Source organism: Pelodiscus sinensis, chromosome 11 (assembly GCF_049634645.1).
Source record: "Pelodiscus sinensis isolate JC-2024 chromosome 11, ASM4963464v1, whole genome shotgun sequence".
In the NCBI taxonomy this organism is placed as follows: Eukaryota; Metazoa; Chordata; order Testudines; family Trionychidae; genus Pelodiscus; species Pelodiscus sinensis.
The window spans coordinates 24,594,635-24,608,310 of record NC_134721.1 but is presented as its reverse complement, the minus strand read 5'-3'; the positions used below and the strand labels follow the sequence as shown (position 1 = coordinate 24,608,310).

Here is a 13,676-nt window from a genome sequence, read left to right as displayed (position 1 = left end):
TGGGTTGCTCTGCAGTGATTGTGTGCCTCAGTTTCCCTGGGCACTGCAGCACTATGTTCAGTCTCTCACATCCTGAGGACCAAGGGACAGCAAATAATACCTGGAAGCAGGACAAAGGAGGAGGCGTGGCGGGCTGGGTGTCCAGTTGCTGGGAGTGTGAGGGAGTTTTTCTTCTGGCTGGGGGAGAAGGGAGTCTAGCTGGCCTGGAGGGCCAGGGCAGGGGCCCAGAGCTCTGTGCCCCCCTTTTCCCCAAGATGTGCTGTATTGGTTCCTGTAACAAGCAGTCTGAGCTATGGTGAGTCCCTGTGAACCAAAAAACCTGTTCTACTTGCTGGCTGAGAGCAGGGCTGGACCGAGCCATTCCGGTGCCCCGGGCATACAGTTTAATTGAACCCCGGGTTGGGGAAGGACGCATGTGTGGCCCCGCCCCTGCGCTGGCACGTGGGGGAAGGCACACGGGGCAGGCCGTACCTGGCCGTGCAGGGCCCCGCAGCTGCGGGGGGAAGGGTGCTGCTGACCGGCACTGTGGGGATTAATGCGACCTCCGCCCCGGGCGGCCACTGCAAGGTGGCTGCTGGGAGCTGCTGCAGCCCGTGCCCCTTACAGCTTCAATCAGGCGCCCCCCATAGGTTGGCGCCCCGGTCAGCTGCCCAGCTAGCCCATGCCTTAATCCGGCCCTGGCTGAAAGTCATGTCTGGCTGCAAATGGGGGTGCAGGGTTGGGGACTCCCTGACACGCCGTGACAGGAGGTTAATGAGTTCTACAGAAATATATGTCTGGACTTCCTTTTTAGTGCATTTACTATATGAAATAATAGTACAGATTCAATTGTAATAGTCACATGGGGCCAAATTAAGAATTCCACACGCAGAACTGAATTGAAAGTGGAGAGAGGAGGTACATAGTCTGAAAGTGTAGGAGCTGGAACCTTATAACTCTAAGGGTATGTCTAGACTACATGCCTTTTTCGACAGAGGCTTTTTCGAAAGTATCTTTCGAAAAAGCCTCTGTCGAAAAAGAGCATCTAGATTGCATTACACGGATTGAAAAATTGATCCGCTTTTTTGAAAAAGAGCGTCCAGACCGCTGAACGCTCTTTCAAAAAAAGAAGGCACCTAGAAGTGCTTCTGGCAGGGCAGAGGGGCAACCTTTATTTCCAGATGCTGTTGCATGCTCTTTGCAGAGACGCGTGCTTAAAGGGATCCCCCTGGACAGTCGTTGCTCTGCTCCTGCTTCTGGCTTGCCTACCTCCTAGAGGGAAAGCAACTGCCTGCCTACCTCCTAGAGGGAAAACTGCTGCAGTCCTTGCTCTGGTTGCCCTGCTTCCTCAGACACCACAGCAGTTTGTTTTCAGGTTTGTTTTTGTGTGTTTCACTGTGTTTTTGGCCATGGAGCCCGAGCTGCCCCTGAGCAGGCGACAGCCTCACACTGTGATGCTGGAAGTTCTGCTGCAGCTTCATGAGACCATCATGATGTCTGTGGCAGAGCTGGATTCAGATCCCAGCTTCGAGCCCCTCACTCAGGCTACAGCCCCACTGACCTTGACACCGAACTTATTCTTGGAGAGGCGAGTTTGGAGGCTGGACACCAGTTCAGACTGGTGGGACCGGCTTGTTATGCCGCAGTGGAATGACGACCAGTGGCTCCGAAACTTCTAGATGCACAAGTCCACTTTCCAGGAGCTCTGTGCCTGGCTTGCCTCTGCCCTGCAACACCAGGACACCCACTTGCGGCCCACCATCCCCTTGGAGAAGCATGTCGCTATTGCTCTGTGGAAGCTGGCCACCCCCGACAGCTACCGCTACATGGGACATCAGTTTGGCGTGGGGTGGTCTACTGTTGGGGACATCTTGATGGAGGTAAGTCACTCTCAGGGGACAGTCCATGGGGACGCGGGTGGGCGGATAAGGAGGACAGTCTGGATCAGGCACAGGGAATGGGGGATGGGGTGGGAGTCGTAGAAGCCTGCCTGGCCTCACACTGTGGTGGTGCAGGAGGTACGGGGGGGGGGGGTTGCCTGAGGGGGGGCTCTTGGGGTCTGGGAGGGGAGGGGTGGGGGATCACCTCTCATCAGCTCATGCAACTCCTCTAATGTCCTGTTATGTGTGTTTGTATTTATCCCTTTCTGCAGGTGGTGACAGTCATTAACTCAGAGCTGCTTCACAGGACTGTCCACCTCGGAGACCTAGAGACCATCTTGGCTGGATTTGCAGGGCTGAGTTTTCCGAACTGCGGTGGAGCACTCAATGGAACTCACATCCCAATCCACGCACCACCCCATCGAGCAGCACAGTATATTAACAGAAAGGGCCACTTTTTGATGGTGCTACAGACCCTGGTCGACCATCAGGGACAATTCACAGACATTTGTGCCGGGTGGTCAGGCTGGGCACACGATGCCTGCATATTCTGGAACTCATACCTGTACCACAGGCTGCAGGCTGGGGCATTCTTCCTGCAGCAAAACTATGCAGTCAGGGATGTGCCGATGTCTATGTGCATCGTGGCTGACGTGGCATACACCCTTATGCCCTGAATCATGAAGCCATTCACGGGACACCTGGATGCAAGCAGGGAACTGTTTAACTCCCGCCTGAATCAGGCTCGCTTCCCGGTAGAGTGCTCCTTTGGCCATCCAAAGGGCAGATTTAGATGCCTGCTCACTTGGCTGGACATGGGGGAACACAACTTCCCTGATGTGGTTGCTGCATGCAGTGTGCTACACAACCTATTGGAGAGGAAAGGGGAGGCCTTCCTTCCAGTGTGGGGGACACAGGCTGATGTGGATGGGAGCAGCCCCGGACAGCTGCTATCCAGCAAGTGCACCAGCTGGGCTTGCGCATTCAGGAAGCCCTGAAGGAGCAATTCTCCTAAGGTGGCCAATGAGTTTCCCCAGGGCCTTCCAATTGTGGGATTGCCCCATGCCCCTGATGCCTTCCTCCCCCAAACCGCTCCCAGCCCCACATTCACACATTGTAAGCATTCACACTGAGAACAGAGACAGGTGTTGAAAAAATGTTTACAGTTTATTTCACTGTTGATGGTTTCAAAAACTATAAAACTCTTTTGTTCAGATAAATAAATTGTTTGTTGACAATGTAAAGTGCTTCCCTTACTGACTCTCACAAGTGGGAAGGGAGATGTCAGCCTAGAAGGGAGGAAGGAGTCTCAGGGCTGAGGATACTGCCTTGATGAAGAGCCCTTGGCACTTCGGCTGCGGAGGCCTTCTCGGAGACGGCAGCGCATGCAGGCTGGGACAGTAGGGGGCTGGGCAGGAGGTGGGGCTGTACCCGGGGCTGGGATGGCAGGGGGCGAGAGGGGAGCAGGGGCTGAAGAGGGGGCAGGGGCTGAGGGGAGAACTGGGGGTGGGAGAGGCAGGCTGAGCAGGAGGAGCAGGACCAGGCACAGGACCAGGGAAGGCCATGGCCTCCCGGATAGCACTGCAAATATCAGTGCACTGCTGGACTAACTCAAGCGCCTGCGCCCTTCTGCCTCTGCCTGCATCCTTTGGTTAAATGTGTCCTGCATCCCTTGCAGGACAGAGATGTGCTGGCGCACCAGGTCCAAATACGTGCACCAGTACTGACGGGTTCCCTGCAGCTGTCTGGGTGGTGGGGCAGGTGTGGCGCTCCCATCCTGGTCAGCTGGTCCGGCTGTGGAGGACAAGAGGGAAAAGTCGTCAGTGATGCATGTTCACACTTTCCCTGAGAGGGCGTGTCCTCCTTCTCAGCAGTCAGTGCCTGTCCTAGGGTCAGAGGAGGCTCATGTGGGTCTCAGTAAGGCATGTGTGGCCTGCTCAGCAGCCACAGCCTCCCTGGAGCCCAGAAGGTGTGCAGGCCACCATCCTCCCCCCCCCCCTCACACCCAGGGCCAAGCAGCACAGACAAGTGTCAGGCCACAGTTGGGGTTCCCACAGGTTGCTGAGAGGCCTGAAGCTGTGTAGCAATCCCAGCGTCCCCAACCCATGTCTGCACCTGGCATCCCTGACATCACTGTCTGCAGGAGCAGGTGGTTCCTCACAGCCATGCGGGTGCAGGGGTAGGATGGCCCTCCCTGAGGTCGGCCATGAGTACCACCTCCCCGGCTGTGGTCAGCATGACATGTCACAGCATCGCACCATCCACTCTGCTCCTGCCTCCCCTGCCCTGTGTGTGTTGGACCCTCACAACGCTCACCTGATGTTCCCTCCCTGGTGTCCAAAGTTGTCTGGGAGGCCTCCTGAGTGTGGGGTCTGGCTCCTGGGTCAGGGTCTCTATGCTCCTGGTGGTGTCCTCCTCCTTCTCCTCTTGGAGCTGCTGGTCCTCTGGGGTCTCACACTGACGTTGTGGCCGCTGCTGCACAGGGGTCTCCAACCCAGACCCCACAACCCTCTTGGGGGGCAGGGTTACTCTGCCCCCAGGATCCAGTCCAGGTCCTCATAATAGGCGGGAGGTGCGCTCACGGGCCCTAACATACCCCTGCCACAGCTCCTTCACCTTGGCTCTCACCTGGTCTTATGTGCGGGGGTGGTGGGTTTTCTTAGCAAGGCCATCAACCATTCTGGCATAAATGTCCATGGACTAGAGCTCCAAGAGGGCTTTTATCTCAGGCCCAGATCAGGAGGGTGCCGTTTGGTGCCCCTGGCTTGCTGCAGGGATGTGTCCCTGGAGGGGCCAGGGAGGTCTTGGGGGGCTTGTCCCTGGGACATTGCTCTGAGTGGCCCTACCAGGAAGATCTGAGCAGTGAGGGTCCTGGCTGGAGCTGGCTTGCTGCCACAGTGCTACTCCTGGGTGCCTGTGTCTTTTAAAGATGGCTACAGGCAGGAACAATAGAGTTGAAAGCTCTGGCAGGAGTGTCCACCAGGGCTTCTTCCTGGAGGCCTTTATTTTCTAAATAAATTCTTCCCCTCGTCCACACTTACCTGTTTTTGACAGAACTCTGTCGAAAATAGCGTCCTTGCAGGAGGAATAATGGTAGTTCGAATTAGGAGCTTTAATTCGAACTACCTAGTCCATGCCGCGTGTAGCCGCGGGCAGGTAGTTCGAACTACGGGCATTTAAAAATGGCACCAGCCCAGGAACATGCAAATGAAGCCCGGGATATTTAAATCTCGGGCTTCATTTGCAGGTTCGAATGCCTCCATTAGCCAGCATAGTTCGAACTAGGGTGGCAGTGTAGACATACCCTGTGTAATTTTGTTGACTCCAATGGAGATATATTGGGCAAGAATTAGCCCTGGGTACTGATCCAGGCTTTGCCTCAGCTTTCTCCATGGCCTTGAGCACATCTGTGGGCCTCTGTTCCTCATATGTAAAATGGGGATAGTTATACTCCCCTACCGCACAGGGATTAATTAGTGCTCAATGTGCTGTGAGATCCATATCTGAAAGACACTAAAAAGGGTTTCCTGAATCCTGACATTCTGTGACTAGCGCGCTGCCGCAAGATCCACATCCTGTTGCAGATCTGAGCAACAGACTCTAAGCTTTCATTTTAAACAATGCATTTCAAAATGTTGTAGTCTTGAAGGAAAACAACCAAACGTAAACCAAATTGTGGTCTCATTTTCCTGCATATGCAAACAGACTGACTTGAAACAATAGCTTATGATGTGCTTAATGATGACGTAATTGTCAACATTGTTAACTCTTTCACTGCTGATCATTCTGGCAGCAATTATCTAGCTACTTTTGCTTAACTGTAGTGGTTGATACTAAATGAGGGTGCTGGGACAATGTTTGTGTCAAGAGTTGCTGTTGTGGGGAATTAGGAGGGCACATTCCATCCCCAACATTTCAAGTCCCTTCCACTCTTGCCCATAAAGAGAAAGAGAAGAAATGCAGCTACTCTCCATTGTGAAAGTCTCTGGCTTTCTTCCAACATACCGCAGTGTATTGTCCATACAAAAAAGTACAACAAACTGAAATTCTTAGGCAACGTAAAATACATTTAAATTATCATAAAAATGAACAGCGCAAGGGATACTACAATGAATTCATTATTCATGCTCATATTTAAAACCAGTAAAAACTGACTTTACCTGAAGGTACCACAGAATTTCCCATTTTCTGCAGAATTTAGGCCCAGAGAACCTCAGAAACCAGTGGACCTTGCTCCAGAAATTGGGTCCAGCTTGCCTCAGAGTACAATAACACAGGCCCTGTTTTAAAATGTATTATCATATTCTTTATTCAAGTGAGGCATAACCAATAAAAGCTAATAATTTACTGATTTCAAAACTATAAAAATTCTGGTTTTATGCATATACTCGTACTAATAAAAACCACCGCAACACATATATATGTCACACAGAATAGTTTCTAAGTGAAAACCTTTGAATATGTGTTGCTACTGCATCCAGAACTGTAATAAGAACTTCATTTAGTCATCATGCAACTGCTGCCTTCAAGAAGCAAAAGTGAAGGGCCTTCTTGTAGTATATGAGGGTATGTCTACACTACCCCGCTAGTTTGAACTAGCGGGGGTAATATAGTCATCCGCAATTGCAAACGAAGCCCGGGAAATTCAAATCCCGGGCTTCATTTGCAATTGCGGATGACTACATTACCCCCGCTAGTTCGAACTAGCGGGGTAGTGTAGACATACCCTGAGTGAAGTTCCAGTACTGGTATTCCAGCAGAAGTTGGTTTTAAAAAAAGGTTCTCTTTGAAAAATATGGGATGACCTTCAGGCATGTCAAGATTTGGCATATGGTCACAGACTGGTCAGCTCAAACTCTTGGATAGGAAAAAAAAAATGGTTTCCATATGCAATTAAACAAACCAAACCAGGAAGATAGTGTTAAAACTTGGGAGTACTCTCTGCAGAAGTATGCCCTCACATTATACTGAGACATGCCAGCATCCTCAAACAAAAGTCTGAATTCCTGCAAACACTTACTGCTGGAGTTCTGAGTGCAGCGCGGGAAGGTGTGGGATGGATGACTCTGGCAATCGTTGCATTGGTTACATTTGAGCTACATCTCAAACACGAGCCCCACAACCAAAAAACTTAGGTTCTCATATAATCACGACTCCAGGATCTGGGGCCTTGGCATGAGTTTATAGTGCCAATAGCTTAACCTGTCCTGGAAAATATATGTGCTACTATAGACCTTTCTCACACTTTGCAGCCCAGCAAGGACTGAGCTCTGAGTGCTGCAAGCTCATAGGCTCAGATCCCAGCTGCTGCCACCCTTCTGCTGCCCTGCTCAATCCCCACAATCCTGCCAGCATAGAAAGGAGGAGTTTTATTCAGCTGCCATGTAATCCTGCTAGTGGCTGGATACTGTCTATACAAGAATCCTAAACATACAACCCATAGGAAAGAACCCTTCTTCCCTTAACCTTCCATAAAAATATTACTGCACCTCTAGAGTAGATTCACCAAATCAACAAATGAAATTGATTTTCACTGCCAGAGAATGGAGGGTTTCCTGATCCAGAATCGATAAGTACCTGTTACACAATTTAGGTCCATTGTGCCTTAGAGTGTCGATATAGATCCCCATGGATATGTGTCACCACTCGAACAATTACAGATACTCCGAGGCCAAACCACTTTCAAAACCACCTGTGCCTTTTCAAGAAGAGTAATCAGAGATTACATCCAAGATCAGATGCACGGTAGTCATTGCTGGCATTCTCTGAGCTCACACATACTGTAACAGTAGATGTGGTTACTGCCAAAGAATTAACAGAATCAGCTCATTAAAGGAGGCAGCTGAGGCCTATAGAGGTTAAACATCTCTCTAGGCCTCAGTTTATTGAAAATCCATCTAGAAGGCAAGGTAAGGTTTCTGGCAACACAATTCTACATTGTTCTACACCAGTCACTCCAGTTCTGGGAATGTACTGCACTCTTGAGAGGTGCTCTAGCTTCTGTTGACTTCAACATTCTTTGGTTTAAATTCCCTTTCTCAAAGGAGATCTCCAGATTAATTATCACTTGTATTAAGGCAGTGTTGAAAGAATGTCAATGAATGCATTTCCCAGCATGACAGACTGTACAACAAATTGTAATGAATCCAAGATATTTTGGCACTCTATAGGTGAGAATGAATAATTTTGGGGTGATACTGCACATGCTCACAGCTGAGTGCAGCACTTCCTACCGAAAGTAGTTTCACTGAACTCCATGAGACTAGGCAGGGCACAGCACCTACCACAATATAAAATTATTAAATAACTAGCAGATTTACCCAGCGCTGCTCAGGTGTGTAACTCAAGAAATGGTTGGTTGGGTTTTGTTGGGAAATAAAAAGAGTGGCATGGGGTGGAGGGAGGAGGGCACGGCCTGGGCCTGTGAGGAGCTGCGGGGCGGGGGAAGGGAACCCTCAGGCCCCGAGAGGAGAGGCATGGTGGTGGGGGAAGGGGAGGAAATCCTCAGGTCCAAGTGAATTGGCCCAGGAAGGGTGGGGAGGGAAAGGGAAGGAAACTCCCATGCTCTGGGTGAAGTTGCAGGGGAGGAGGGGGAAATCACTAGGCCCCGTAGGAGCCTCTCAGCAGGGGTGGGGAACCTCCACATGCTTGTATGGAGCGGCAGGGAAGGGGAGTATGCAGGACCCCTGTAGGTGGGAAGGTGGGCATCCCCAGGCCCTGTAGCAGGGTGGAAGGGTAATGCCGAGGCCCTGTAGCTGTGGGAAGGGAGGAGAATCTTGCCTGGAGATGGTGACATGGTTGGCAACATGCAAAGCCCTGTCACCATCCGGTCAGCCTTGTGCTGGTGTGGCTGTCCCAGTGCTTACTCTACAGTATCCTGTCCCCACATGCTGTCCCCCAGTAATGAGTGTGAGGATCACATCCCTCCTCTCTCTGCCCTTCCCTTTCCATGTTGAAGGAAAAAGCCCTATACCCACCACTTCCCATGTTCAAGGTATAACCAAACCATGACCCTGCTTTAAGTTTGGGTAAGAGGAAGCTGCCTACCAAATTTGGTGACTGCAGCTGTTACCATTTAGAAGGAGTTCTCACAAAAACAGACAGACATTTCATTTCTAAAATATCTATATAATGTCTTAGTAGAAAACAAATCATCTGGTAAGAAATGTTGCTAGATCAGGCCCTAATACAGTATCCCACACCATCAAAACATGATAGCTAAATGTTCCTTGGTTGTTCTGTACCATGATGCTTATTTTTCCTTTCATACCAGTTTCACACTGGTGTTACTCCATTATCTTCAGTAGAATCACTCCTGATTTACTCTGGTGTAAACAGGAGCAGACTCAGATCCACACTTAAATCACTAATGCAGCTGTTTTGCTGAGCCAGCTTCCTGGCTAGGAATGTATCCAGTCAGCTGTGGATAACAAAACCCAGTATTAGAGATTTTAAAGATTTTATACATGTATTTTTTAATGTTGCATAGTTATTTCTACAAAATCTGATATGCTGATGTTAGGAAGCAATCAAAGAAAATTCACATCTTATACCACCAAATATTGGGTTGTGTAAGTGAATTAAGCAAAAAAAAATAAAATAAATAAAGAATGCAAGAAATCCTAGAGCTATGTCTGATCATATTCCCACTGCTGGAATTTACACACATTTTATAGGTAAGACTTAAATCATGACAAGTTATCCAACTATACTGGATATTAGTGACCCATAAATATGTGATAAGGACCAAGGCCATAAACAAGATATCTTTTTTAGACACACAAGAATGACTGATAATTGTACTTAAAATTCTTTGGCTAGATATAAGAAGAGCTAAATTTAATGCCAGCGTAAGTAACTGCAACATCCATCCACACCAAGGGAATTTCATCCAGTTAGACCAAGAATTAATGTGGAGGACAGTGACGAAAATTATTATTATTACAGCATGTATATATGTCTTTCACACTGAAGGATCTCAAAGCACATGAGTAGCTAAATGGACTAGATCATTTACATATTTATGCACAAATGGAACTACTCACAGGAGTAGAGTTCCTCCTGGTTGTCTGATTTGGCCCTGTTTATAGGAGTTATTTCACTATTACTGCTGAAATGCATCGACTCCTGGGCTGGAAGGTAGCAGCTGTTTAACAGCATGCAGTTAGAAACCCTGAAAAATCAGCACAGATAATGCAACTATCAGGAGAATTAGAGCATGGATGAGCAAAAGGATCTCCATGGGCTGGATCTGGCCAACCAAGTGGGTTGATTCGACCCGGGGAGGCCCTGCCGCTCCCCCGCCCATGGCCAATTAGGCCCTGGGGGAGAGAGGAAGCACACAAAGTTTCCTCCACCCTGACCCTGCCCTGCAAGGAGCACATAGTGCTTAGAAGCGCCATGTGCTCCTGGCAGGGTAGGAGGAGACTTCACATGCGCCCCCACCCCTAAGCCCTGATTGGCCTGGGGACAGAAGGGGGAGTGTGCGAAGACTCCTCCCACTGCCAGGGGCATGGGCACCTAGGAGGAACCTGGGGGGGGGGGCCGCAAAGGTGCTCCCCCACCCCCAGACCAATCACGGTCTGTGGGTTGGGAAGCAGGGAAGTATCCTAGTCCCGCACCTTCTGCTTGAGGCCCCGCCCATTCTGGTGCAGCCCGGGGCCACTTCAAAAATTTCTGAAGTGGCCCCCGGCAAAAAATGATTGTGTACCCCTGAATTAGAGACTGCTGTGGCAGGGTGCATTCTTTAGAGCACCCCCGTATAGTGTGGCTTATCCCTGAAGGAACCTCATCCTCAGTCCCTCCTACTACAGTGGTTTGCAACCTTTCCAAACTATGGTACCCTTTCAGGAGTCTGAGTGGTCCTGTGTACCCCACATTTCACCACACTTAAATTCTTTTCAAATTATTTTTCAAAGTACTTTGAGATCTGCTGATTATGGCTATATAAGTATTTTAATAAGGACATATACAGCAGTACTAACATCTACTTCACATGCATCACAGAAACACAAGGGATAGAAGTGCAGACCTCTATTGTGATGATTTTCAGTTACTCATAAAATAAATTATATCTCAGTAATTATGATCCTAAAAAAAGCTGTATCAGTGTTTATGGGCATATAAAAGGGAGTTCCTCAGAATCAGACTTTCAACACTTAAAAATTACAAACAGCTTGGATGCTTAACATGGGTGCCACTTTGAAAACGGCTATGAAAGCACCAGGGCTGGGTGCATTTGAGAAGCAATATCATCATTTGGATGGATGGATGGATGGATGGATGGATGGATGGATGGATGGAAGGAAGGAAGGAAGGAAGGAAGGAAGGAAGGAAGAAAGAAAGAAAGAAAGAAAGAAAGAAAGAAAGAAAGAAAGAAAGAAAGAAAGAAAGAAAGAAAGAAAGAAAGAAAGAAAGAAAGAAAGAAAGAAAGAAAGAAAGAAAGAAAGAAAGAAAGAAAGAAAGAAAGAAAGAAAGAAACTTTAACATTTGGATTGCTAAGGCAGAAAGAAACACTGCAGACACATTTTTGCCCTTATGGGGATTCATCAAGGTTGTGCTGTGCAGCTGCTGTCTTAATAAAAGAAAGTATTGGCCCCTGACTAGAAGAAACTGAAACATAATTATGTTATGATGAGCTGAGAAACATGCAAAGAAAAATTGGAATGCAAAACATGATGGATGATGCTTTGCCAATTGGCAAGGTGGCAGGAAAAACCAAGCTACACAATAATACCTCTTCTTCAGTCAGTGCTTCCAGTTTGGCTACCAGATGAAAGCACCACTCCATCCGCCACAGAATTACCATGTCTTTTTTGGTATATTATTTGGTCCTGACACAATTATGCCAGCTTTGTAAAGTGGATTATGTAGCCATTATCAGTAAAATGAGAAAAGAATAGATAGGGACTTTTGAAATATAAGGCTTTACAAATACAAGAGAATTTAGCATGTTATTATATGATTATTTTTATGCATTTTAAAGTTCAAAGATTAGAACCATTTCTTTGAAGGCGTCTTTTGATAACATACTATGCAGTGAAAAACTCCTGTTTCTACTATTATGATTGAAATCTAACCCGTGCACTAATATGGCTGTATGAAACTACACCATAGTAACATAGGAAATGCCATCTCAGAACAGATTTGTTAAGCTGCCTAGCCTGATAATGGCGGGGACAGGATTTCCCTCCAAGTGCTTCAGTAGTAACATGGCAATTCACTCTCACAATGTGAGTGAATCATGCAGGACAAACAGGCTAATTATATAACAAGAAGCTTCTGTTTAGAAACAAATATTGGTAACAAAGACAAACAGGGAAATACTGAAAAAGAACATGACAAAGGAAGGTTATTAAAATATAGTCTTCAAAATACCCATATGTGCCCTGGATAAAGAGAAGTTATTACTCTAGTGCCCATGTATTGCAGTATTTACCGCCTGTAATCTCTGAGCATAACAGTCATAATACTTAGGGCTTGTCTACATAGGAAATTGACTGGCATAGATGTGGCAGAATAAGTATTCCACAATAGCTAATCTGGACTATGTCCCTGTCTAGACACTATTCCAGAATAAAAGTGACTATTCCAAGATAATTACTCCTCCCACAAATCATTTTTATTTTGGTACAGAGTGTCTACATAGGGCACTGATTCTGGAATAATTCAATTATATGGCCAGGTCTACACTAAAGGGGAAGGTCGACTTAAGATACGCAACTCCAGCTACATTAATTACGTAGCTGGAGTTGATGTATTTTAAGTTGAGTTTCTGTGCCGTCCACACAGTGGAAGGGCTATGGGAGCGCACGTTGCCATCGGCTTTCCTTACTCCTTGTGAGGAGTAGGACTGTGTGGCACCAACAGGAGCACCCCCTCAATTAGAATTAGCAGTCTACACTAGACCGGCTAAATCAAACCGCAGAAGATCAACTGCAGCAGCGTTGATCTTCCACGTAGTATAGACATGGTCTATGGGAATAGTTATTCTGGATTAGCTGGTCAATTTCTGTCAGGTAAACAACACTTTAGGGTGAAGTTTCGGCATCTATCTTTGAATTGTCTCTTTGAAAGGTGTTTGCTTCTTGTTTTCTGTAAGCACAATGCCTCTGATTCTCAGTAGGAATATTCTTCTGTGGGTTTTAACATTTATTGCTTATTTCATTAAAACTGCCAGCTCTCAAATTAGAACAATATGTAGGAGGGGTCACCTTTTAAACATTAATGAAATAGATTGAAACTTATATTCAAGCAGTGTATTTTTAAACAGAAGATATTTTTTTAAATTATGTATTTAGGGAGACGGAGGGCCAGATCCTGATCACCTTATTCCGTCCTGTTTGAAGTAGAGGCTATGTCTACATTATAAATGCAATAGCAACAGCACTGCAGCTATGTTGCAGTAATGCTTTTAGTGTAGCCATAGCCCTGGTCTACACTAGGGCTATGTCTAGACTGCAAGCCTCTTTCGAAAGAGGCTTTTTCGAAAGATACTTTTGAAAAAGCCTCTTTCGAAAAAGAGCGTCTAGACTGCAAGCGGAACTTTCGAAAAAGCAAGCCGCTTTTTTGAAAGAGAGCACCCAGGCAGTCTGGATGCTCTCTTTCGAAAAACCCGTTTGCATTCAAGAACACCTTTTTTCGAAAGAGCACTTTCGAAAAAAGGCGTTCTTCCTTGTGAAATTACGTTTACTGCTGTCGAAAGAAAAGCCATGTTCTTTCAATTTAATTTCGAAAGAACGCGGCTGTAGTCTAGACGCAGGTGAAGTTTTTTCGAAAAAAGGCCACTTTTTTCGAAAAAACCCCTGAGTCTGGACA

At 47.3% G+C, this 13,676-nt stretch overlaps 1 protein-coding gene across 2 annotated transcripts in view; it reads left to right on the top strand.

Moving 5' to 3' along the window:
- Positions 1-13,676, top strand: part of MGLL (monoglyceride lipase) — a 128,159-nt gene that overhangs the window by 2,532 nt on the left and 111,951 nt on the right. The window lies entirely within an intron of this gene.